This window comes from Gigantopelta aegis, chromosome 3, assembly GCF_016097555.1.
Source record: "Gigantopelta aegis isolate Gae_Host chromosome 3, Gae_host_genome, whole genome shotgun sequence".
Classification (NCBI taxonomy): domain Eukaryota; kingdom Metazoa; phylum Mollusca; class Gastropoda; order Neomphalida; family Peltospiridae; genus Gigantopelta; species Gigantopelta aegis.
This window is the reverse complement of record NC_054701.1, coordinates 74,621,959-74,645,649: the sequence shown is the minus strand read 5'-3', so window position 1 is coordinate 74,645,649 and position 23,691 is coordinate 74,621,959. Positions and strand designations below refer to the sequence as shown.

Here is a 23,691-nt window from a genome sequence, read left to right as displayed (position 1 = left end):
AAGACATTGCTCTAATGGATCATATTAACTAGAATGAATGGGGGCGGGATGTAGCCCAGTGGTAAAGTGTTCGCTTGATGCATGGACAGTCTAGGATCGATCCCCGTCAGTGGGCTCACTATATGCTATTTCTCATTCCAGCCAGTGCACCACGACTGGTATATTGAAGGCCATTGTATATGTTATTCTGTAAGATGGTGCATGTAAATGATCCCTTGCTACTAATGGAAAAATATAGTGGGTTTCCTCTCTTAAGACAATAAGCTAGAATTACCATATGTTTGACATCCAACAGCAGATGATTTAGAAATCAATGTGCTCTAGTGGCGTCGTTAAACAAAATAAATTTTAACTTTAACCAGAATGCCTCTCTGACATGCATACAACTGTATCACAAAATACCAAATATACAGTTAAACCTGTGTTAAGCAGCGAACAAAGGGAGTATCGAAACGTGGTCTTTAAAGACACGTGGCTGCTTAATACAGGTCAGTTTATACTGTATTAGACAACTTAGCAGAATAAAAATGTGGTTTCTTAACACAAATTGCTGTTTAATACAGGTGGCCACTAAAGAAGGTTTTACTGTATGTATTATTTGTAATAATACATTTCAAAAATATATACTTGGGAGGGGGGCCACATACAAAGAGCGATAGAGAGGGGTTTCTCCTTTTAATTACTTTTCTTATTTTGCAATTCTCTTCTTTGAATATTAACCATGAAATGGGTGAAAAAAAATACCATCAAGCACATTACTGGAAAGATGGTGTGTGGTAGTGTAAATGATTAATTACCCTTAAAGTTAAATAGACATGTATAAAATGTACTTGTTAACACAAAAATGAAGCATTTCAAAAATGTATCATGACTTCCATGACCATTGTTATCTATTAGTACAGGATCGAACCACTTCGGTGGACCCATTCAACTGATGTTTTTTCTCGTTCCAACCAGTGCACCACAACAGGACAAAGGCAGTGGTATTTGCTTTTCTATCTGTGGGAAACTGCATATAAAAGATCCCTTGCTGCATTAGGAAAAATGCTGTGGGTTTCCCCTGATGACTACGAGTCAGAATTACCATATGTTTGACATCCAATAGCCAATGATTAATCAATAAATGTGCTCCAGTGGTGTCGTTAAACATAAAAACTTCTATTAGTACATATAAAAAGACCATATATAACATGGAAATATTTTTATTTATAGCATTTCCTGTCGAATATGACAGTAAGAGAATGATAAATATCAGAACATTATTATTATATCAAAATATTTTGTACCAATTAAACCTTAAAAATTCTAACTTTAATTCCATTTTTAAAACCATTTACTTTTTAATCTTGTCTGGACTGACCTTACAAAAACCACACCAACTGTTCCACACATGATTTATCTTGTTCTTTAAATCTAATAATAAATCATTATTACAACATAATCAAATAAAATGCCTACACATTCCATCATGAATCAAGATTACAGCTACACCATGTTTGGAAGATGATGGATTTGAATAAAAAAATATATATATTTAAAACTTTGCAGGATTTTGAACAGAAAGGGTTTATTGTACATTTTTTTCCCAAAGAACAACGACAAGATCTTGTAATTAAATCTGGAATTCCAGAAAAATTCAGTTTTTATCATTCCAGGCTTTACTAGTCATCGTCAGTAGTAAAGTTATTGCAATAAAGAAGAACAGCCATTTGTTGTGTCACGTCATGTACACATGTACCATGCTTTATGTTGTGGAACCAAGCAAAAAAACAGAACAAACATTCCTACCTTAAAAAACAAACATTAATCAGTGTTACCAGACAGAAAATATCATCCTGTATGGAAGCCCATCATGTTCTACATGCAAGACGACACTGACACTGACACTCACACACACAAACACACCCAAAAGAATTTCCATAATATTCTCTGCAAGATTTGATTGCTCCATAGCAAATGTTCTCTTTTCATCCCGTCTTCCAAAGTACTTTCAGGAAATGATGCGTCCCGACCTGATCGGTAACATCTGATGATTCCGTGGCAATGACTCGAACAACTTTGTCATGGCTTGCCCAGCGAAGAAAAAAAAACGTGAATGGATTTTCCGTCACTGCTGTTTGAATAATTACCATACAAACATGAATGGCAAAAGCAGACATTCGTTTGCACCCTGGATATGGAAGTATCAATCATAAACACTTCTGCCCGAGTAGCCATCCATTCGTTGGAGCTCAATAATGGTCTCATACCGATCTTTTGTTTGCCTCACTTATGATCACCAATTTTCATTTTGCAGCATTTTTCTGCTCGCAGAACTCATTCGGATCACAGATGCAGGAGACAATGCTAAGCAGCAGAGGATGAAATCTGTTCACGTAAAAACTGCAAATCAAATGCAGTATTTTTGAACCACATACACACTCATTAACTCGGCACGGAACGTGCATCGATTTTTCGTGACTTTTTACATCGTAACAATTTTAATGGCATAATAGGAGGTGTTTGGACAATTATAACGAAGCTAAAAATTGTTACATGCGGATGAGTAAGATTTCTAATTCTCTTCAAGCTACATTTACTTCCGGGTATAAAAGGTTCAGCACAAAAGGAAACAAGACTTGATTTTAATATTAATCCATGATTTGAAGTATTTTTATACACATGTAAATGTATCTCAAGTCATGACTTGCCAAATATGAATACATATTCAATACTAAAATAGTGATTTTATTTGTTTAGAATGTAATTCAATATGGTTATTTTAAAATGACAGTGGCTTTTAATTGTTCAGAATATAAATCAATACAGTCATTTAAAACCCCTGAAAAAAACATAGGTTTTTTTTATATATATATTTTGAGGGACATGTATGTGTACATATTGTAAATGATTTAAAAGACTGGATCCATATTTTCTTAATGACTCACTGACATCAAAGACTGGTATGTATGGGCCTGTCTATGGTAAAGTATATATAAAAGAGCCCTTGCTGCTTTATTAATAAGAGTAGTCTATGTGGCAGCAGTGGGTTTATTATCTTTCTCTCGACAAACTGTCGAAATAACAAAGTACACACCAAACAGCTGTAGATTAAAAATGTACTGAAGTAATGTTAAACAAACATTCCTTTCATTTCATTTTAATGACTCACTGGTTTTAATGGGCAGCTATTGTGTATTAAGCACTGGACCCATTCTCCGATTGTTATTTTTTTCCTATCCCAACCAGTGCCCCACAAATGGTATATCAAAGGCTGTGGTATGTGTTATGCTGTCTGTGGGGAAGTGCATACAAATGAAAGAAAGAAAGAAAGAAAGGAATGGTTTATTTATTGATGCACTCAACACATTTTATTTACGGTTATATGGCATCAGACATATGGTTAAGGACCACACAGATTTTGAGAGAGGAAACCCGCTGTCGCCACTTCATGGGCTACTCTTTTCGATTAGCAAAAAGGGATCTTTTATTTGCGCTTCCCACAGGCAGGATAGCACAAACCATGGCCTTTGTTGAACCAGTTATGGATCACTGGTCGGTGCAAGTGGTTTACACCTACCCACTGAGCCTTGTGGAGCACTCACTCAGGGTTTGGAGTCAGTATCAGTATCAGTATCAGGATTAAAAATCCCATGCCTCGACTGGTATCCGAACCCAGTACCTACCAGCCTGTAGACCGATGGACTAACCATGACTGAGGCCGGTGCATATAAAAGATCCCTTGCTACTAATGGAAAAATATAGCAGGTTTTCTCTGAAGACCACGAGTCAAAATGACCAAATGTTTGACACCCAACAGCCAATGATTAATAAACCAATGAGTCTAGTGGTGTCATTAAACAAAACAAACTTAGCTGTTGCGTATTAAATACACAGATTAGCATTTGACACTGTTACTACCAAAAATGTAAAATACAAAACATGGTTTAATAATAATTAAAGTGAGTGAAAGACACTGTTATTACAATATTAATATTTATTTTGATTGGCAGTAAGGGGACTGGTGTCCACACCCTTTTACATACCAGAGTTAGAAATCTGGTTGAAAACATATGTAGTTGTGTTTTAGAAACTGCAATACTGCAAAACATTTGTTGAAATTAATATTCTACAACTCACTTGGTGGTCTTACGTACAACATGGTCTAAAATATTGACTTGTATTACTTACATATATATTGAACTTCAGATACTTTAACTACTTTGGATATATGAAACAACACAATGCTGTGTTTCTACTGTACAGCATCTCAGAAATGTGGAAGAATCTCTCCACTAAGAGAGAGATCTATATAATGACAAATTCAGAATCAGCATGTTCCCGCCACACAATGTCTGAACTGATGCAACACGTACATTCCCCGGTAAGTGACACTCTGTCATTATGTTGTGATGGCCACCGCAGCCCTCCAAGTAGACACTTAGCACTACCCATGGTGACATAAGACCCATTCAGCGGAGAAACCTGTTGGAGGAAAGCAATCGCCCTTTCATATTGGCCAGTCAGTCATAAAATCCCACATCAAAGGCGGCCAATCTATCGGCACCATTATTACAACTTCAAGATACTTCAGCCATCAGAGAAAAGAAACCCCCCAAATCAACGCGGAGCGAAGTTTCAATACAAATTCAAAGCCGTTTATTTTACAAGTGGGTTTTTTCCCTTTTGTCCTCAACAACAATATATATGTAAAAAAAAGTACAGCTATAAAGATTTATCTGGAAGAAAATTACAACATGATAGAAGCTATCAAAGTTTGTATCCGACAAGTCTCCCACAATGAGCATGCTGATGATGGGAGATAGATGTGGTGATGCCAATAATCACAAGTTCTACACATCAAGATAAGAAGGGGGGAAAAAAACTCCTCACTGTAATGGTTTTGGAATCAATATTCTAAACTTCCACTTTATTTGGCATCAACTGTTGCTGGTAAACACTGCTGAGTGAATGAGTAAAAGTGAAGGGGAAAAACCAAAAACAACAACGAACATCAATTTTTATTACTGCAGATTAGTACACAAATGATATGGTAGTTTTGTTTAGCTTGAGTTTTTTGGTGTTTTGGGGTGTGTGTTTTTTTTAATTCTTGGCAGAACATCAATTATCACAGCTTAGTGAAAAGTAACAATAAGACAGTATTATGAATATCAATGATTTCTATCCTCATAACATTTCTAAGATCATTTTAGAATAAAAAGCCAAGCTCCTGCCTCATCTTTCATATATTTAAAAAACCCCACTTTTTTGTTTAAAAAGAAATGTTGGTGATATATTTTTGATGCCAAGTGTATTGGCTCTGTTGCTGCAGCATTTACCACAGAAGAAACAAATCCAACACAATCATGGTAACAGCATCTATACTGATGGAAAGAAAAAGGGGAATACATGGTATTTGTGACCAACTTTAATTCATTATTAAAAGAAGAAGAAGGAAGGAAATGTTTTATCTAATGACACACTCAACACATTTTATTTATGGTTATATGGTGTCAGACATATGGTTACGGACCACACAGATATTGAGAGGAAATCCACGGGCTACTCTTTTCGATTAGCAGCAAGGGATCTTTTATATGCACCATCCCACAGACAGGATAGTACATACCATGGCCTTTGTTACACCAGTTGTGGAGCACTGACTGGAGCGAGAAATTGCCCAATGGGGCCACTGACAGGGATCGATCCAAAAGTGACCGCGCATCAAGCATGTACTTTACCACTGGGCTACGTCCCATCCCTGATTCATTATTAGTGTATAGCTATGCGGGTATAAAATACAGAGATATAATGAGGGTTTGAATATCAGTACTGTGAGATTGACTGCCAGTAACACGGTTTACTTCCTAATAATGTGGATGAGTGTGTTGGTTGCAGTCAATATTTGCTGTGGCTATTTATCTGTTCCCTTATTTTCTTTTCATCAGTATATTAAATTGATGTCATATTATATCTCTTATAAATAAACTGCTATGATATGACCTAATATGTTGACCGCTTTCTGTAATTTCCATGTGCAATACAGTTTACAGATTTGGCACCACAGTAGGTTGCAAGCCAAGTGACATTACAGTGTGGATATAATAAGCAGTGTACATAATGTGTTTGGTATTTATGTATGCAGCTGTGGTGTAAAAACATCACGGTGATGACAGACCAGTTGTGATTCTGATTGGCCTAAGGTCATTAACTGCCCTGCAGTTGGTCTCTTACAAGTGCTCATTACTGTCTGTAACCGGCCTCAGTGGTGGTGTCGTGGTTAAGCCATTCGACATAAGGCTTGTAGGTACAGGGTTCGCAGCCTGGTACCGGCTCACACCCAGAGCGAGTTTTATCGACTCGGTGGGTAGGTGTAAGGCCACTACACCCTCTTCTCTCTCACTAACCACTAACAGCTAACATCGAACATCTAACTCACTGTCCTGGACAGACAACCCAGACAGCAGAGGTGTGTGCCCAGGATAGAGTGCTTGAACCTTAATTGGATATAAGCACGAAAATAAGTTGAAATGAAATGAAATACTGTCTGCAGCCTGCAGCTGAGGCTGGTAATAAAATTACAGATTTTCTCCCTAAAATGTGCCTTTCACAATCAAAAGATTTCATAATACAGCTAGTGAAACCCCTGTTAACTGGACACCCACTAGACCATGTAAAATGTATGGTTTTAAGAGGTATCCAGTTTAGAGAGTTTATGTCTTGTACTTGTATTTAAAAAAAAGAGGCCATGAAAAGTGTCCAGATTTGAGATACTTCTGGTTTATAGAGGGTCTGGTTTTGAGGGGTTTCACTGTATATTTAAAGTATATACATCTACAGTGGCATAGGAAGATGCCAAAAAGTGGGGGGCACACTTTTATATTTACACACTTTTACACTATTATAAAGCAAATATAAAGCAAAATATCTGAAAAGTGGGGGCGGGGGGCACACACCAGTGAACTAATAAAGAATCAAAATACTTTAAGAAACAAAACTCACAGAATTGTAATACAGATGGGTGGGTGAATAGGGGAGTATATATATATATATATATGTAATATGCTGTGATAAAATACTGAATAAATAGGATCCATTTCTGGAATACTTGTAAAGCTGGGTGCTTAGTTTTTGCAATTCCATCATATAATTGCTGCCAACGTCTGACATTTTGGTGTTCTCGGCATTATATTATTTTTTATTAATATTCCTGGATCAAAATCATCCTAGGTCTGTAAAGTCAGCCAGATAAATGTCATTCTCGGTATCATGTCTACACGTTTCTAATTTCACCATGTGATAGGTGGGATTTCTCTGACATGTCAAAACGAAAGACCCCAGGCTATTCATACAGTGCCATGACATCTGTTGAAGGAATTTTGAATTCCATCATGCAGTGTACAAATATTGTCAGGGCGGGACATTACCCAGAGGTAAAGCACTTGCCTAATGCACAGTCGGTCTGGGATCGATTCCTGCCTTCTCATTCCAGCCAGTGCATCACGACTGGTATATCAAAGTCTGTGGTATGTGCTATCCTAACTGTGGGTTGTAGCATATAAAAGATCCCTTGCTACTAATGGGAAAATGTAGCAGGTTTCTTCTGAAAGACTATATGTCAAAATTACTAAATGTTTGACATCCAATAGCTGATGATTAATTAATAAATCAATATGCTCTAGTGGTACATGTCAAATAAAACAAACTTTTTTTTCTCTCTAAGACTATACGTCAAAATTACAAAATGTTTGACATCAATAGCTGATGATTAATAAATCAAAATGTCTAGTGGCGTCATTAAACAAAACATTTTTTTAACATTCACTTTCATGATCTATTTGTAAAAACAATTAATAACCACCGACAGAGACAAACATTCCAGTATAATAAAATACTATAGTAATTGATAAAACCAATACATACCTCTATATAGAACCATGTGAAAATCCCCTCACACTCAAAAATGTATGGTGTGTATGGAGTATGTGTGTGTGAGTCCCAGCAGTGAATTCCAAGATTGGCACTGAGTTAGTCCTCTCCACTACACGAGAATCTGCAAGATAAACAGTGCCAGCATGATAGGTGCATTCCATCAACAAGAAAACTCAATATCCCAGCAAGCGATTCAATTTGCCGTGTCCCACCGCCTCGGCATTGGATCACGGTGATAGGTTTTTTGGCCTTGCTACGTGCCCGCGCGCCACTATGATGATTTCCACAGCGGCCGTGTTACACCAACATCTCACTTTCACACTCGGTCCCGTCCTGGGTGCCCGATTCCTCGACTTTCTCAAAGTATGCAGTCTGTGTGTATATATACAGCGTCCACTCGCTCACTGACTGACTGACTGACTGACTGACCAGTGCTATAATGAAGAGGAAGAGTTCCCCCCAATACAATTCTCATCTTCAGATCAATAATGTGCTAAAAGCAATACACTCAGATCAGGTTCGTTTCAGTGCCCATGTGTCTCTAAGTCTCAGGTAAGCTGGCAGCAACTTGAGACAAGAATGGCATAAGGTTATTTTTTTATATAACAGAGGGGTGGCGACACTTTTGTTTATTGGATTATGGATGTTTTTTAATTTTTCTTTTTCTTTTTCTTTTGGCAATAAAAAATATAAATGCAATTTGGTTTTTTAACCCCTTTTTTTCTCAATGCTGTTATAAAATGATTTACTAAATAAAAAAAACCTAAACTAATCTGGTTTTCCACCTCTAACATCTTTGGATTTGACATCCAATAGCCGATGATTAATTAATCAATGTACTGTAGTGATGTCGTTAAACAAAACAAACAAACTAAAGTCTTTGGTAACTTGCATTAAATTAAATGTTTATAATAGAAATAAATGGTTTAGGAAAATGTTCAATTTTCAGAGGTCTGCAACCAAAAGTACACCGACTGACACATGGTAGAGTTTAAAAACAAACAAAACATCCCACCATCAGCACATATGCTACTATTTTGTGTTTCCCTGGCAATGCTATTATTACTTTTTGCTTTCTTTTTTCCCCTTTTTTTATTAGAAACTTGTTCTTTTTTTTTCTTTTTTTTTTTGATAGCCTTCAAAACAATCCAACCTGTGCATAAAGGACATCTACAGAACATGATTTGTTAAGTTAGTAAGATATTTAATTTAGAAGAAAACAATACATGTATTTCTGTAAAGTGTATTATGTTTTATATGCCTACTTTGCTAGAACACCCAAAAGCAGATGTATATATTTCAATCATGCTGGAGTGTCTTTAAACATTAATCCATGCATTGTAGACAGGTGGTTGTTATATAAGGTGACTTACATGATAAGGATCATCTATGGGTGTTGGATGTAGGTTAAACAGTGTCATTTGATAATCGGAGGTAAATAGCATGGTACAACATAAATACGCCTATTCCAGAACCGGTTCAAAAATGTGGAATTTGGCTCAGAGATTCCATCAGGGTCGGGGTAGACAAATAAATATAAATGGTAAAGAGAAACTTGTTTTTACTGCTTTCAGCAAAAATTCTTTTTATCACGCTAAACATTTGTTTTTAAAGGAAATGCAATATGGAAGTCAGCTGCGGGAATATAACGATATCGCAGACACAAATGAAAGCAAATACAATTGCTCTCTGTCTAAAGCAGCGTCTGTTTAATCAGAATATTAGAAATATAAACAGAGACAGGAATCGGAAATGGCTACATGCCTGTACGGAAGCCGAACTTAAGACTCAGTGGCTGAGTGGCCACTGTAGGCACGGTTAGCCGCAGGATCAATCCCCCACTAAGGAGACATTGTGTTTTTTCCCGCTTCTGTGAGATATGCACCACAACTGGTACATCAAGATGATAGATGGTATTGCATCTTTAAGCCTAGTCAGTAGAGCATTTGCCTTAGGTGATTGGGTTGTGGGGATGGGGTGGATCTTGAAATAGGGACTTCTTTGAGTTTCAAGAGTGGGGGAATGTTTACTGAACATTGACCTCTCTATATAACGTCATCTTTGACCCCTCTATATACAGTGAAACCTGTCTAAACCTCATCATGCTGGGGGGACTTAATATTTATCCAATTCTGACAGATGGTCGTCTCTTAGAATATTCAATATTCAGGATCATGAAACTTAGCCGATTTTAATAGAATTCCAGTTATTTTAGGGTCCAGTTTAGACAGGTTTTCACTATATATGTATATAGGATTAGGAATTATTGTGCATTTGACAAGGAAAGGTGAGAGAACCTTTTACCTTAAAATGGAACAAATGTACATGATTCTGATAAGCTTAAAGGGTTCCTTCGAATCATTCAAACACCACCCACCCACCCCATGTTCACATCCATCAAAAATAAAGCTTTGGATTCGCAAGAAACGTACAATCCAGACAACTAACTGCATGACATTTAAACACACCAGCGACATTGACTGAAAATATGTCTCTATGAGAAATGCAATTCACTTTGTGTACTGAATAGGTTCCACCATAGACACAGGAAATGCAATTTTGTAAGGTTTTATCCTGCATGGTTCCTTGATGGAACGGCCTGCTTTTAGGAGCATGAACATTGATTAGATATATCCATGTGGCTTTGAGCACAGAAAGCAACTCTTATCTCGTCTAATTGACATTTGCACATTCTGCTTGAGATTTCCATCATCCTCAGATTCACCTGCCTATAACAGATTTATCTAGAATTTTTTTTTTATATATAATGCCACTATTACGAGATAATTTTGTTTTTGTTTGCTATAGGGATAAGTGTAGCTTTAATCAGGTGGAGTCTGTAGGAGAAAGTCTGATGCTGCATTGATCTCCTGCAGATTTCATCTCACCTTGAATTAATGCCGAGGACATTTTGGTCAGGGATGATGGTTTAACAACATCTTATGAATAAAAGAAAGGAATATTTGTTTAACAATACCTAAAGTAACACATTATACAGTAATTCAGTGTTAAACATGTCTTTTTGAGATAAAAAAAAACAAAAACAAAACCATTTTATTTAACAACACCACTAGAGCACACTGATTTATGAATCATCAGCTGCTGAATGTCAAACATTTGGCAAGTCAAGCATATAGTCTTAGAGGAAACCTACTACATTTTTCCATTAGTGGCGAGAGATTTTTTAATAAGCACTTTCTCAGAAAATCTGTTGCTGTGACATATAGGCTCTACCAGTACCTAACAGCAGCATGGGGCATTGTATGTCTAATTGCCTTAGACAGGGCAACTCATACCAAAGACTAATATATACCAGTCATACTTGTTGGAAGGATCAGTACAATTGTTTCTACAGACTTCTGTACAACTGGTTCAATAGAAAAAGACTTTTTGTTTTGTTTAACGGTACCACTAGAGCACATTGAATTATTAATCATCGCTATTGGATGTCAAACATTTGGTAATTGTGATATATGGTCCTAAAGAGGAAACACGCTACCTTTTTCCATTAGTAGCAACGGATCTTTTAGATCCACCCACAGCCAGGATAGCACATACCACAGTCTTTGATATACCAGTTGTGGTGCACTGGCTGGAATGAGAAATAACCCAATGGGCCCACCAAAGGGTATTGATCCTAGAAAGACTGTTAATCAGGCAGGTGCTTTACCAATGGGAAATAACCAATGGGCCCACCAAAGGGTATTGATCCTAGAAAGACTGTTAATCAGGCAGGTGCTTTACCAATGGGAAATAACCAATGGGCCCACCAAAGGGTATTGATCCTAGAAAGACTGTTAATCAGGCAGGTGCTTTACCAATGGGAAATAACCAATGGGCCCACCAAAGGGTATTGATCCTAGAAAGACTGTTAATCAGGCAGGTGCTTTACCAATGGGAAATAACCAATGGGCCCACCAAAGGGTATTGATCCTAGAAAGACTGTTAATCAGGCAGGTGCTTTACCAATGGGAAATAACCAATGGGCCCACCAAAGGGTATTGATCCTAGAAAGACTGTTAATCAGGCAGGCGCTTTACCAATGGGAAATGTCCAGCCTACACCTATAGACTACAATACAGCTGGGTTCTATAAGGAAACTGATGGTGCCTTGCTGGTGTGTGGGTTTCCCTCTCCTTTTGAGAAATGTGCCCCGGTGGACCCAGACAGAAACCAGAAACTCAGGTGACAGGTTTATTCATGGGTCTGCCACGGACTTCAAGGAGTCTGCATTATTGATGATCACTGTGAAGTCCATAAATACTTTACTATCAGCGGTGCCATTCACTTCCCTTTATTTACAGATATTGTGCTGACAAATGTATTGTCTGTGATAGATGTAAGCAGATTCTCAATTACTAAATTACATTGATTCCTTTTGATTTTTGAAAGTCTTTATCCAAGTTCTGAAAATCTTTATGGACTGTTAAAAACTAAATAAAACCTTGAAAATAGAGTAGGAGAATGTTAATGTGACTGTTTTAACCAATTGAAGTTGAATACATCTGTGTTACAACATGTAAGAAATAGACTGCCAAATATTCTACATTCTACATGAATTTATCTTTTCATAACCACATCTTTACAAATATGTTGGCTCAAGAATTTTTCTAAATTATGCAAAACCATAAACTAGCTGGGTGGCTGGATGTGGATGTGGATATGGGTGTGGGCATGGGCATAGGTGTGGGTGTGGGCATGCATGTGTGTGAGTATGGGGCAAAGTGGCAAGTGGGCATGGGCGTGGATGTTGGTGTGAGTGTCAGTGGGTGTGGACATAGGTGTTATAGGTGTGGGTAATTTTGGGCATACTTCCATCAGAGAACTGTTCAACCACACCTATCGTGAACACAAACACACCACAGAGTTCTGTCAAAGACTGGGAGCAAAGTTGTCTATGATTAATTACATACACAATAATTAGTTATTGGCTGTTCCATGTGGATTTTTAAAATTAAGCCATTCAAACAATTTATTGCACACAGTTTCTTAGTGATCACTTATTATAGGTGTCAGCCATTCAGTAATTCAGACCTACCTGTTCATAAGGAGTTATCACTCTCGCTCCCTACAACTCCCCAAATATTAGTATAAGGAACCGGCCTCGGTGGCGCAGTGGTTAAGCCATCGGACTGCAGACTGGTAGGTACAGGGTTCGCAGCCCGGTACCGGCTCCAACTCAGAGCGAGTTCTTAAGAGCTCAATGGGTAGGTGTAAGGCCACTACACCTTCTTCTCTCTCACTAACCACTAACCAACTAACTACTAACCCACTGTCCTGGATAGACAGGCCAGACACCTGAGGTGAGTGCCCAGAATAGCATGCTTGAACTTTAATTGGATAAAAGTATGGAAATAAGTTGAAATGAAAATGAAAAAGTATAAGGACAGTAATTTTTAGCTGCCCTTAGCATGTGAATTTATATAGTATCAATATGATAATATTTTAAACAGCTGTTCATTATCTTAGTTAGTGGAGCAAATAGTCCCTTCCCTCCATGTTGTTCACATCGAAGTCTGGTTATTATTGTGACACTTATGCTGTTTCTGAATTGATGACATGACAGAGCTGGAAAACACCATCATTATTAGTTCATACATGGTGGGTCTGCTGCTGTTTTCTTTCTATGCATACTTGATTTAAATATTAAAAATTAATTTATGGATTTGCGGGTGTACAAACAATTGCCTTTGACTCATTCCTTATTATAAATTCTGGCATAGCCACACATCTACAGTAACAAGAGTAAAATAAGAATTCCATAGAGTTAAATATTTTACGTACCACAGTATGGCGTAAAATAAAAAAATAAAAATTATAAAATTTTATTAATTTTTTTTTTTTTTTTAAAAGGCATTGCGATGAACATATGCAGGTGTAACCCTGAACACAAATTATTGCATTAACAGCAAGGTATCTTTTACATGTATCTTTCACATAGAGAAGAAAACAGAATTACCATTAGTATACACAGAAATAACATTATAAACCGGACAACACTGGGACCAAGTAAAATGTCTGGTTTTAAGAGGTATTCAATTTAGAGAGGTTAAGTTTTGTACTGATTTATAAAAAAACGGACCATGTAAAATGTCCGGTTATGGAGGAATTTCAGTTTACAGAAGGCTCAGTTTTGAGAGGTTTCATTGTACTTAAAAACACAGGTGTCACTTTCATTTCATGAAGTTGCATACCATAGATATATACCGGCCTCGGTGGCGGCGTGGTTAGGCCATCGGTCTACAGGCTGGTAGGTACTGGGTTCGTATCCCAGTAGAGTCATGGGATTTTTAATCCAGATACAGACTCCAAACCCGAGTGAGTGCTCCGCAAGGCTCAATGGGTAGGTGTAAACCACTTGCACTGACCAGTGATCCATAACTGGTTCAACATAGGCCATGGTTTGTGCAATCCTGTCTGTGGGAAGCGCAAATAAAAGATCCCTTGCTGCTAATCGGAAAAAGTAGCCCATGCAGTGGCGACAGCAGATTTCCTTCAAATCTGTGTGGTCCTTAACCATATGTCTGACGCCATATAACCGTAAATAAAATGTGTTGAGTGTCGTTAAATAAAACATTTCTTTCTTTTACCATAGATATATCATTAACGACTCCAACCTCCTTACATAATATCCTCTAGGAACAACACTAAATAAAGATTATTGCTTGTTTAAGAGTGGGTAGATCTGGCAATCGATAAACCTGAGAGAATAAATCAGAAAGTGGACGATTATAAAGGCGAGAGGAGACATCAGAATGAAATATGTATTTTTCTTCTGTGTGATTATGTTTTGATGAAAATTAACTCGAGACCGACAGCTGCATCAATAAAGAATCAGCAGACAATGGCATGCTGATTACACACCACCAGGCGGCGCCGGTAATCACAGGTTGTGAAGACGTGTCATTGATCACGGTGATTTCAGACCGCCAGCTCCGGACCAGCCACCAATACCTGTAATCAGGAAGCTTATGACAAAGTCCAAGTGGCAGGAGTCAACCGAGGTACTTGTAAAGTGACCACAGCGAGAAGTGCACTTCCTGATAAAGTCATCGGGATGCTCATCACAAAACCAGACTATATACTTGTAAAATTGACCGCAGTGATTGAGAAATGAATGTCCTCATAAATTAAGTCATCAAAGTTCTTTGTACATAAATTAAGTCATCGAGATGCTTATGAGTTGAATGCTCTAATAAATTAAGTCATCGAGATGCTTATAACATGAATGTCCTGATAAATTAAGTCATCAAGATGCTTAATTATGGTATAAATGTTATAATTAACTAGTCATAGCAAATGAAATCATCAAGATGCTTGTGAGATGAATGTTCTAATAAATTAAGTCATTGAAATGCTTATGAGTTGAATGCTCTTATAAATTAAGTCATTGAGATGCTTATGAAATGAATGCTCTAATAAATTAAGTCATCAAGATACCCAAAAGATGAATGCTCTAATATATTAAGTCATAAAGATGCTCATGAGATGAATGCTCTGATAAATTAAATCATTAAGATGCTTATAATACAAGTTAAATTATTAAGATGTTTATGAAATGAATGCCTGAATAAATAAAATGAAGATGCTTACAATTATATGTCATTATAAATTAAGTCATCAAAATGCTTATAACAAGTCATGTCAAGAAATGTTACACTGTTACTAGAATGCTTAAAACAATTGTTAAAGTCGCTAAGTGTCAAGAGTCAAGTTGGCTACTTCTTCAAATGATTACTATGAAAAATGCACTTGCTGATCAAGTCATCAGGGTGGTTATGACAAGCTAATCTATTAGATTAAAATCATCTTTTTGTAAAATGATGAAATGAACAACCACAAACAAGTTTTGCTGTTAATATATATATTTTTTTATATATATTTTTTAGTATTAAAAAAAAATACTTGTAACATTATCAAGTCAATAACATTGGCTGATACATATATCTACTTGTAAAAGATCAAATTAAGTTCTTGGTTTTATATGACAAATTAATTAATTGGTATTTACATTTTAATATTAATTAGACTACGTCATCAGGAAACATATAATAAAGCTAAGAGCAGAAGCCAATAAGTCTACTTGTAAACTGACCACACTTCCTGGTCAAGTCAGCTGTATGTTTATGACATCGTTAAAATCAAATTATATATTTGATATATGATCAAATGACTGACTGGCCAACAGGATACGCATTGGAACTGAAACTCAAAGTTTTATTTGTAAGTCAGCTACTTGTTAAATTACAGGGATTGGTTTATGACAACATCCTTGAAAGTTACTTTTTATATAAACAAATATAACCCCAAAAATAAGCTACATCATCATTATTTGGGGCGCGATATAGCCCAGTGGTAAAGAGCTCGCTTGATGAGCGGTCAGTTTGGGATCGATCCCCATCGGCAGCCCATTGGGCTATTTCTCATTCCAGCCAGTGCACCACGAATGATAAAAGATATATAAAAGATCCCTTGCTACTAATTACCATATGTTTGACATCCATTAGCCAATGTTTAATAAATCAATGTGCTCTAGTGGTGTCGTTAAACAAAATAAACTTCATCATTATCATCCTCTTCATCATTATTATCATTCAGACAAACACTATTTATTTCTATGTCCACAAATGCAATTACCATCAAAAGTCTGAAAAGACTGTAAAATGTTAATACAATGTATCACTGCTATAAAAGAAATTAACTTTTTTAAAAGATTAAATTTTGTTTTGTTAGACTCTAGCGGTTGTGAAGGATCCATTCATACCCAGCCTACACCCACCCCTAGGCTATGGGCATGTTATTCTGACAGTTGCCGTATTTTTAAATGACAAATGAATGCTGTCCATCTATGTGATTTAAAACACACTAACTCATCATAGATCTGAAAAAATAACAACTAAAGTGACCAAATACCACCAAAATTTACCAGTTTCTCACAATACCACTACCACCACCTCCACTTCCACCACTACCCCAGCACTTCGCTCTTGCACGAACCGATGCAGAAGATTGAGAAACAGTCAGCTACTATCTTACCCCAACACAACACAAATCTGGAACTAAACTGACCTAACACCACCAATATCTACTAGTTTTTTCACAATACCACTACTACCACCAAAATCCCAGCACCAATATCTACCAGTTTTTCACATACTACTACTACTACCACCACCCCCCCCCCCCCCAGCACCAATATCTACTAGTTTTTCACAATACTACTACTACTACCACCACCCCAGCACCAATATCTACTAGTTTTTCACAATACCACTACTACCACCCCCCCCCAGCATCAATATCTACTAGTTTTTCACAATACCACTACTACCACCACCCCCCAGCATCAATATCTACTAGTTTTTCACAATACTACTACTACTACCACCACCCCAGCACCTCGCTCTTGCACGAACCGATGCAGAAGATTGTGAGGCAGTCAGCTGCTATCTCACATAGTCATGTGCTAAACCAATATAGCCCGAACGGAGAGACTGCAATAATCAATCTGGACTGGTCTGCGTGATCAAAGTGTGGATGGACTTATCACACCTGTCCATCCAGTGGTAGCTGACCGCTGCAAACATCACGATTTGCATGCTCACTGCAGCTGCATTACAAATTAATTTTATCACACCTTTGATCACTTTCAGAGAAATATAAAGTAACACTGGGCTGTATACAGCTTTGCTGATTTATGTCTGTTACTGGCCGATTGGGCTATTTCTCATTCCAGCCAGTGCACCACTACTGGTATATCAAAGGCAGTGGTATGTGCTATCCTGTCTGTGGGATGGTGCAAATAAAAGATCCCTTGCTGCATTAGAAAAAATGTAGCAGTTTCCCTCTGCTGACTATGAGTCAGAATTACCAACTGTTTGACATCCAATAGCCGATGATTAATTAATCAATGTGCTCCAGTGGTGTCGTTAAACAAAACAAACTTTTTTTGTTTGTTACTGGCTGGTACTAGATGTAGGCGACATTGGGATCTTTAAAAACATTAATCACCAACTTATTAGGAAAGAAACATTCAAAAGTAGCTAGCTTCAGTGATTTATGGCAGATGTGGGTCATATGCATTTCAAATTAGTTTTATCACAACTTGATAAAAATACATTAGAAATATAAAGAAGCACATATATACTGATTTATGGACGGTACAAGACATGGGTCACATCAATTGATTTTATATTTTCTTGCTCACATCCAATTAATCTTCAGTGAATCAAGTAAACTGTCCTGAACACACATATGAGTTATCTGTACTATCATTCCAATACATGGGTTAATGGTTAGTTGGTGGTGGTTAGTGACAGAGAAGTCAGCATCGTGGTCTTACATTTCTGCATGAAATTCACTCTGTGTGGGAGTTGGTACCGGGATGTGAACCCAGTACCTATTAGTCTCAAAGCTGATGCAGGTAGTGTAAATAAGATCATGATTTTTTAAATATTAATGGCCAATTAACAATATTTACATAACAGTGAATGATTAGAAATTTTATTATATATGTCATTAAAGTCAACTAACATGCATTGAAATGTTTGTAATGTGTAGTTTTACTGTTATTTATAACACAACACATTCAATAATGTGAAATCAATGTGTGTTGTTAAAGAAAACAAGCTTCTTTTTCAATAATGTGAATCAGTAATCAGCGCATAGCTTTCAACAATATTTGTAACCTTATGTTTTGATTTGATTTTTTGTTTTAAAGAAAAAAGAAGAAGAAAAACAACCCCAGCAAAACAGATATCATCACCTCCCATTCTAAAACCAGATAATAAAAAGAAACTGTGCAGGGCTATTGGCACTACAAAGGGATTATCACATCATTTACTTTCAAAAAACTTTTAAAACCTGACATAAAGCACCTGGTTAAGTGAACTTAACCTTGCTTGGGGCTCCTCCAGATAATGGCATAATGGCATCAGAGGACAGGAAACTAAGCCAAATTGTTGTGAAGAAAGCCCCAACTACTCTGTGCTGTCCTCACAAAGGCTACATGTTGCCTGTCCCCAGGCGGTCTGTCTGCCTTATAGGAAGGTTATGGCAGTAACCTGGTGAGGACAATCACAAACCATCTGGAGCTCATACCTGGGGGCCTTGTCTTGTCTGTAATCATCTCAAGGGTGGCACACACCACAAGCCATGGACATATTATTTAATTAAAACTAAATTGGGAAATAATGCTATTTGTCTGTTCGTGTGGTGTATGCACTTTATGATCCTCCCAAAATTAAAAAGGAATTAAAACACACCAGTTGAAAGTTATTAATATCAGAAGTAGGTTACATCATTTATAAGAATTTTGCAGAATTACATTTCTTGTCTACCATGTAACCCCTGCAATCGCCCATGGCAATTGCCCATGGCAATCGCCCATGGCAATCGGCAATGCTGTCGAGATTGTCGTGGAGTTTTTCATTCTCCATGGCACTTTTTTTTGTTGTGGACTATATTTGAATTTTTGTTCAAGGTATGCCTTTTTTGCCATGGATATATTCTTAATTGCAAGGGTTGCCTACTATAAACATTTTCAGTGCATTAGCTGTAATAAACATCCAAAGGTTTAACTATGAACCAATTTCAATGACCTAGGATTTATAGTTTGTGATAAACTGATCTAAATATAAAACTTTAACACAAAAGTTGACGCAATTGATATACTGTCACTGTTAAAAGGGTAATACCTATATCTTGCCTTTTTACAGCATAAAGATAAGACAAAAATTGTCAAAACTATTAAATTGTAAATTTTTTAACAATTACTATTAAATACTAAAGGTTATACCATGAAAATACTTTTGAAAAATGTATGTACATGTATTATTAAAGTTAATCTATACAAGAAAATGTCTATAATTTTGAGTAAATTAACTACTGGGACAAGAGGCTTAATCTTTTTATTTAAAAAAGAAAATGCATTCAAACAGAAGACACTTTTCTCAGGCACAAGACTTTCATGCAGACATAAAAGTTGATTTTACTGTACTTGAGTTTAATTTATTTACTCTTGTATAGGAAATTGTAACATAAAAGAGAATAAAGACGACCATCATCTAGACTGAAAACCATGTAATTCTGGCAACCAGTGGCAACTTCCTGGACCTAAATGCACTGCTTTGTGACAGTTAATGACTATTTCAACAAACTGAATAAAATGCCAAATGCAATAAAACAGAACGTGAGTGCTTGATTTATTGGACAAATCCCTGAATAAAATGGCTAATGTATGCATGTAAATCTCTCAACAGAATATAGTTTGGATTTAGAAAAAAAAAGCTATTGTATTCAAAAAGCTTAAAATAATCAGAGCTCAGGGAGAATTCGGGATTCAAATGAGTGTTGAAAAACCCTGAGTAATTAATATAATCATCTCCATTTCCAAATGCTTACATGGATGAGAAAATCAGATTACGGTTCCAGCATCGAGATTCTAGACAACAATAGGCGTGCATTTATCGGTCATTATGATAATAATGGAGACGCATTATTTAGACCTGTCTGATAGGATTCCGTTCAGTTTTTAGCTAAATATGTCCTCTGACAGAGAGGTGGGCTGTGTAAGGAATTAAAGTAATAACCATTGGTTTAGTCTGCCCGAGTCTTATAATGGTTGTGCTATTGTACAGGATTTTAAAGAATTGAACAATATCATTACTCATCAGTTTTTAAGAGACTGATAGAGCCAATTTCACAAAACACTTTGGGCTGAATTTACTAAGCCATTTTTTTCTTAAATGCAGGTGTTTAAGCATTGTAAGACATAAACAGACTTAGTAAATTTGGCTATGTACGTTTATGTTTACAGTTATTTAAACTTCTCAAAGGCTTATATGTGTTTGGTATGTATTACACACACAGAATAACTTCATGGGATGACAGTGAGAACAAAAGAAAACTATTTGTGTTTATCTTTAAACTCTATTAATTATGTTCTTTATAACAATTAGTTGAGCGAGACTCAGGCGTAGTTCTTGGTGTATTTTCAAATATAGCTTGAGCCAACTTTGTGTAACATTTCTAGTTAGTGTATCTGCAAAATGAACAACTGACATTATATTAGGAGTTAAGGGACCCGACTAAAACTAGGCTCATGACTTTCTGCAAAATTGGTGTGTGTGTGTGGTTTAAAGTAATTTTTCCAATTGGTCTAAGTTCTCTTAGGCTCTGTTAGACAACAAAGCATCCTCTTTGCAAGTCTTTTTAGCATTGCACTGCGAGATCACAAAGTTACGAGAGTTTAGTGAATTAGGCCCCTGGGGTGTAACATGAAAAAACTTACGTATCACACATATAATTTCCTTTTTTGTTTTTATCACTGCATTCTCGGCACTAACCATCTTTTCAATCCAACTTACGGACCACAGTGGCACTCCTCGAGGTAAGTGTAAACAGTCTCCTACATGACTTGATCCAATAAGAAATTCGATTACCAAATGAGAAGACAACACTGTCTTGTCCTTACTTATATGTCAGTATTGATTGGCCATCATTCGGCAATAACCTGCCATAACAGCAAGCCAATTACCGCGAAGAGCTAAAATGACACGGGGGTCACGAAAACTCTCCGCCAGTCACTCAAGCATTCCAATTTGTAGACAAGTAGAGTTTTACTGATAAACAGATATAAAACCCATTTCCGAGATATCTCCAGATCAATACTTCCATAAACGGAGCATCGCAGGCTTTATGGTAAGAGTATCTATAATCTTGCCCCTCTATTGCTTAATTGCAGTTGAAGCATGCATGGTCCCGAAGGCTGTACTGAGTCACTCTATAGATTTATTTTTGAAAAGAAAAGAAAAATACTGAAAGAGTTAAGTAGAAATAGACTTAAAGTTAAAAGTTAAAGTTTGTTTTGTTTAGAGTGCACTGATTTATTAATCATCGGCTACTGATGTCAAACATTTGGTAATTTTTTATTTCTTATTTAAAATATCACTATCTGTGTTTCTGGTCATACTAATATTGGTAGTAGCCCAAACTGGGTTGTACGTCCAAATAATTAAAAATATATATTAGCAAGTAAAATTAAGTTTTAATTACTACAAACCTTAAGATAACCAGAAACACTTTGAACATACAGACACTGATATTCTAAATGAGAATATGTACACATGTAACTTAGGTAATTGGAACAGCTCTTTTAGTTGGAAACACATTATAATAGCAGCAAATGCAAGATAGTATCTTTAATATGCACACATTTATGTAATACATTTCTAGCGAAGCTATATACAGTAAAGTACTCTTATAACAAACTGGAAGGGACATTGATAGTTAGTAAGGGACCATGATAGTTAGTAAGGGACCATGATAGTTAGTAAGGGACCATGATAGTTAGTTCGTTAATGCAGTAGTTAGTTGTACATATTTGCATAAGTTTGTTATTAATGTATTGGGAGATAAAACGGGACTTTACGATCATTTCGTTCTATGCAGTATAGTTCGTTCTAAGCATGTTCCTTATAAGTGTACTTTACTGTATTAAAGTTGTATGGTTCTTTGCAATTCACATTTTATATAGTTGAGTTTGTCTAAACCTAACAATATATTTGACAGATGCCAGTGAATCCCTGAAATAAATTGCTCCCCTCTGGGTGCCCAATATGACTATTGTATACCATATAATATACCAATTCAGACTATAAAATAAATCTAATATACCAGATTTCTTGATCTGACAAATCCTTATTTATATAACATATACTCTTTAAAAAAAGTAGGGGAACCTGAAATATTAATGTTAATATCAACTATTAGACCGAACATACGTTTTGACCACAGACATCCTAGTAAAGAATGTTCAGGTTTATCAACACACCGAAACACTTTTCATAGTCCTGCACATGCATCACGTAGTTGCCTGGTACATGTGCATGGGGTGTCATTCTCGATTTTGACAATTTTCAGGAAGGTCCATTAATCACTGTGGAACATTATTTCTGTCAATATTTTTCATTCTGTTGATCATACAGTTGTTACTGTTTTGTTTTTAGTCATTTTTATTGTTTGAATTTGTGATTTGCTCATAAAAAAACGTCAACTTTCAAATTTCACTTCTGACCCCAAGCGTCCATCAAGATCTTTGATGGTCATAAAACCTACTGTAATACTGAACTACCAGTTGTAATGTTTGCCCAATTAATTCACTATTATCATATAACCATTCCCCACAGCTAATATACCTTACAATTTTGGTAATTGTAAATTCTTATTAGAGTTCCCCTACTTTTTTTGAAGAGTATATATACTACAATTTAAAAAAACAATTCCATATCAAAATGACCATATAATATTCAAGTTACAAAAACAATTCTGACTTATTACAAGTTGTGCACATAAACCTGACTTATCTCTGTAAAAACCAGCAGAACTGTACATTAATAAATGCTTCGAGGATGTAGACCCTATAAATAAAACAGCACGAGTAATAATTCAGCTTATTATAAACGCCAGCCAGTCTGGAAGAGGCAATTTAGAAAATCACACGGGACACACAGTGGACCCTCGCCTCGAGAAAGACGTCTTATCCCCATCAAATATATGGTTCTGCCATATGAAAGTATCAGAAATTAATTGAGTAGCTGAATCTCTTGTATTCCCACAGCAGTTAATATTGGCTGCGCCGAATACTTCAGAGTCCTACTGCAGTCAGACTAAAAGATTTCAAGTATCCCTCTATGTCAACTACTACATTCGAGTCGCGTCTAATTCGGGGAGCAAGGACTGAGTCGCGTCTAATTCGGGGAGCAGGATTTAGTCTGGTGC

General features: G+C 36.4%; 1 protein-coding gene across 5 annotated transcripts in view; it reads right to left on the bottom strand.

Annotated features, from left to right (window-relative positions):
• Window positions 1–23,691, bottom strand: part of LOC121369071 (plexin-B-like) — a 404,054-nt gene that overhangs the window by 182,799 nt on the left and 197,564 nt on the right. For all 5 annotated transcript variants that reach the window (XM_041493902.1, XM_041493907.1, XM_041493903.1 and 2 more), the window contains one exon: window positions 7,903–8,032. The gene's annotated coding sequence lies outside the window, so the exon portion shown is untranslated. The remainder of the gene's footprint in view (window positions 1–7,902; window positions 8,033–23,691) is intronic.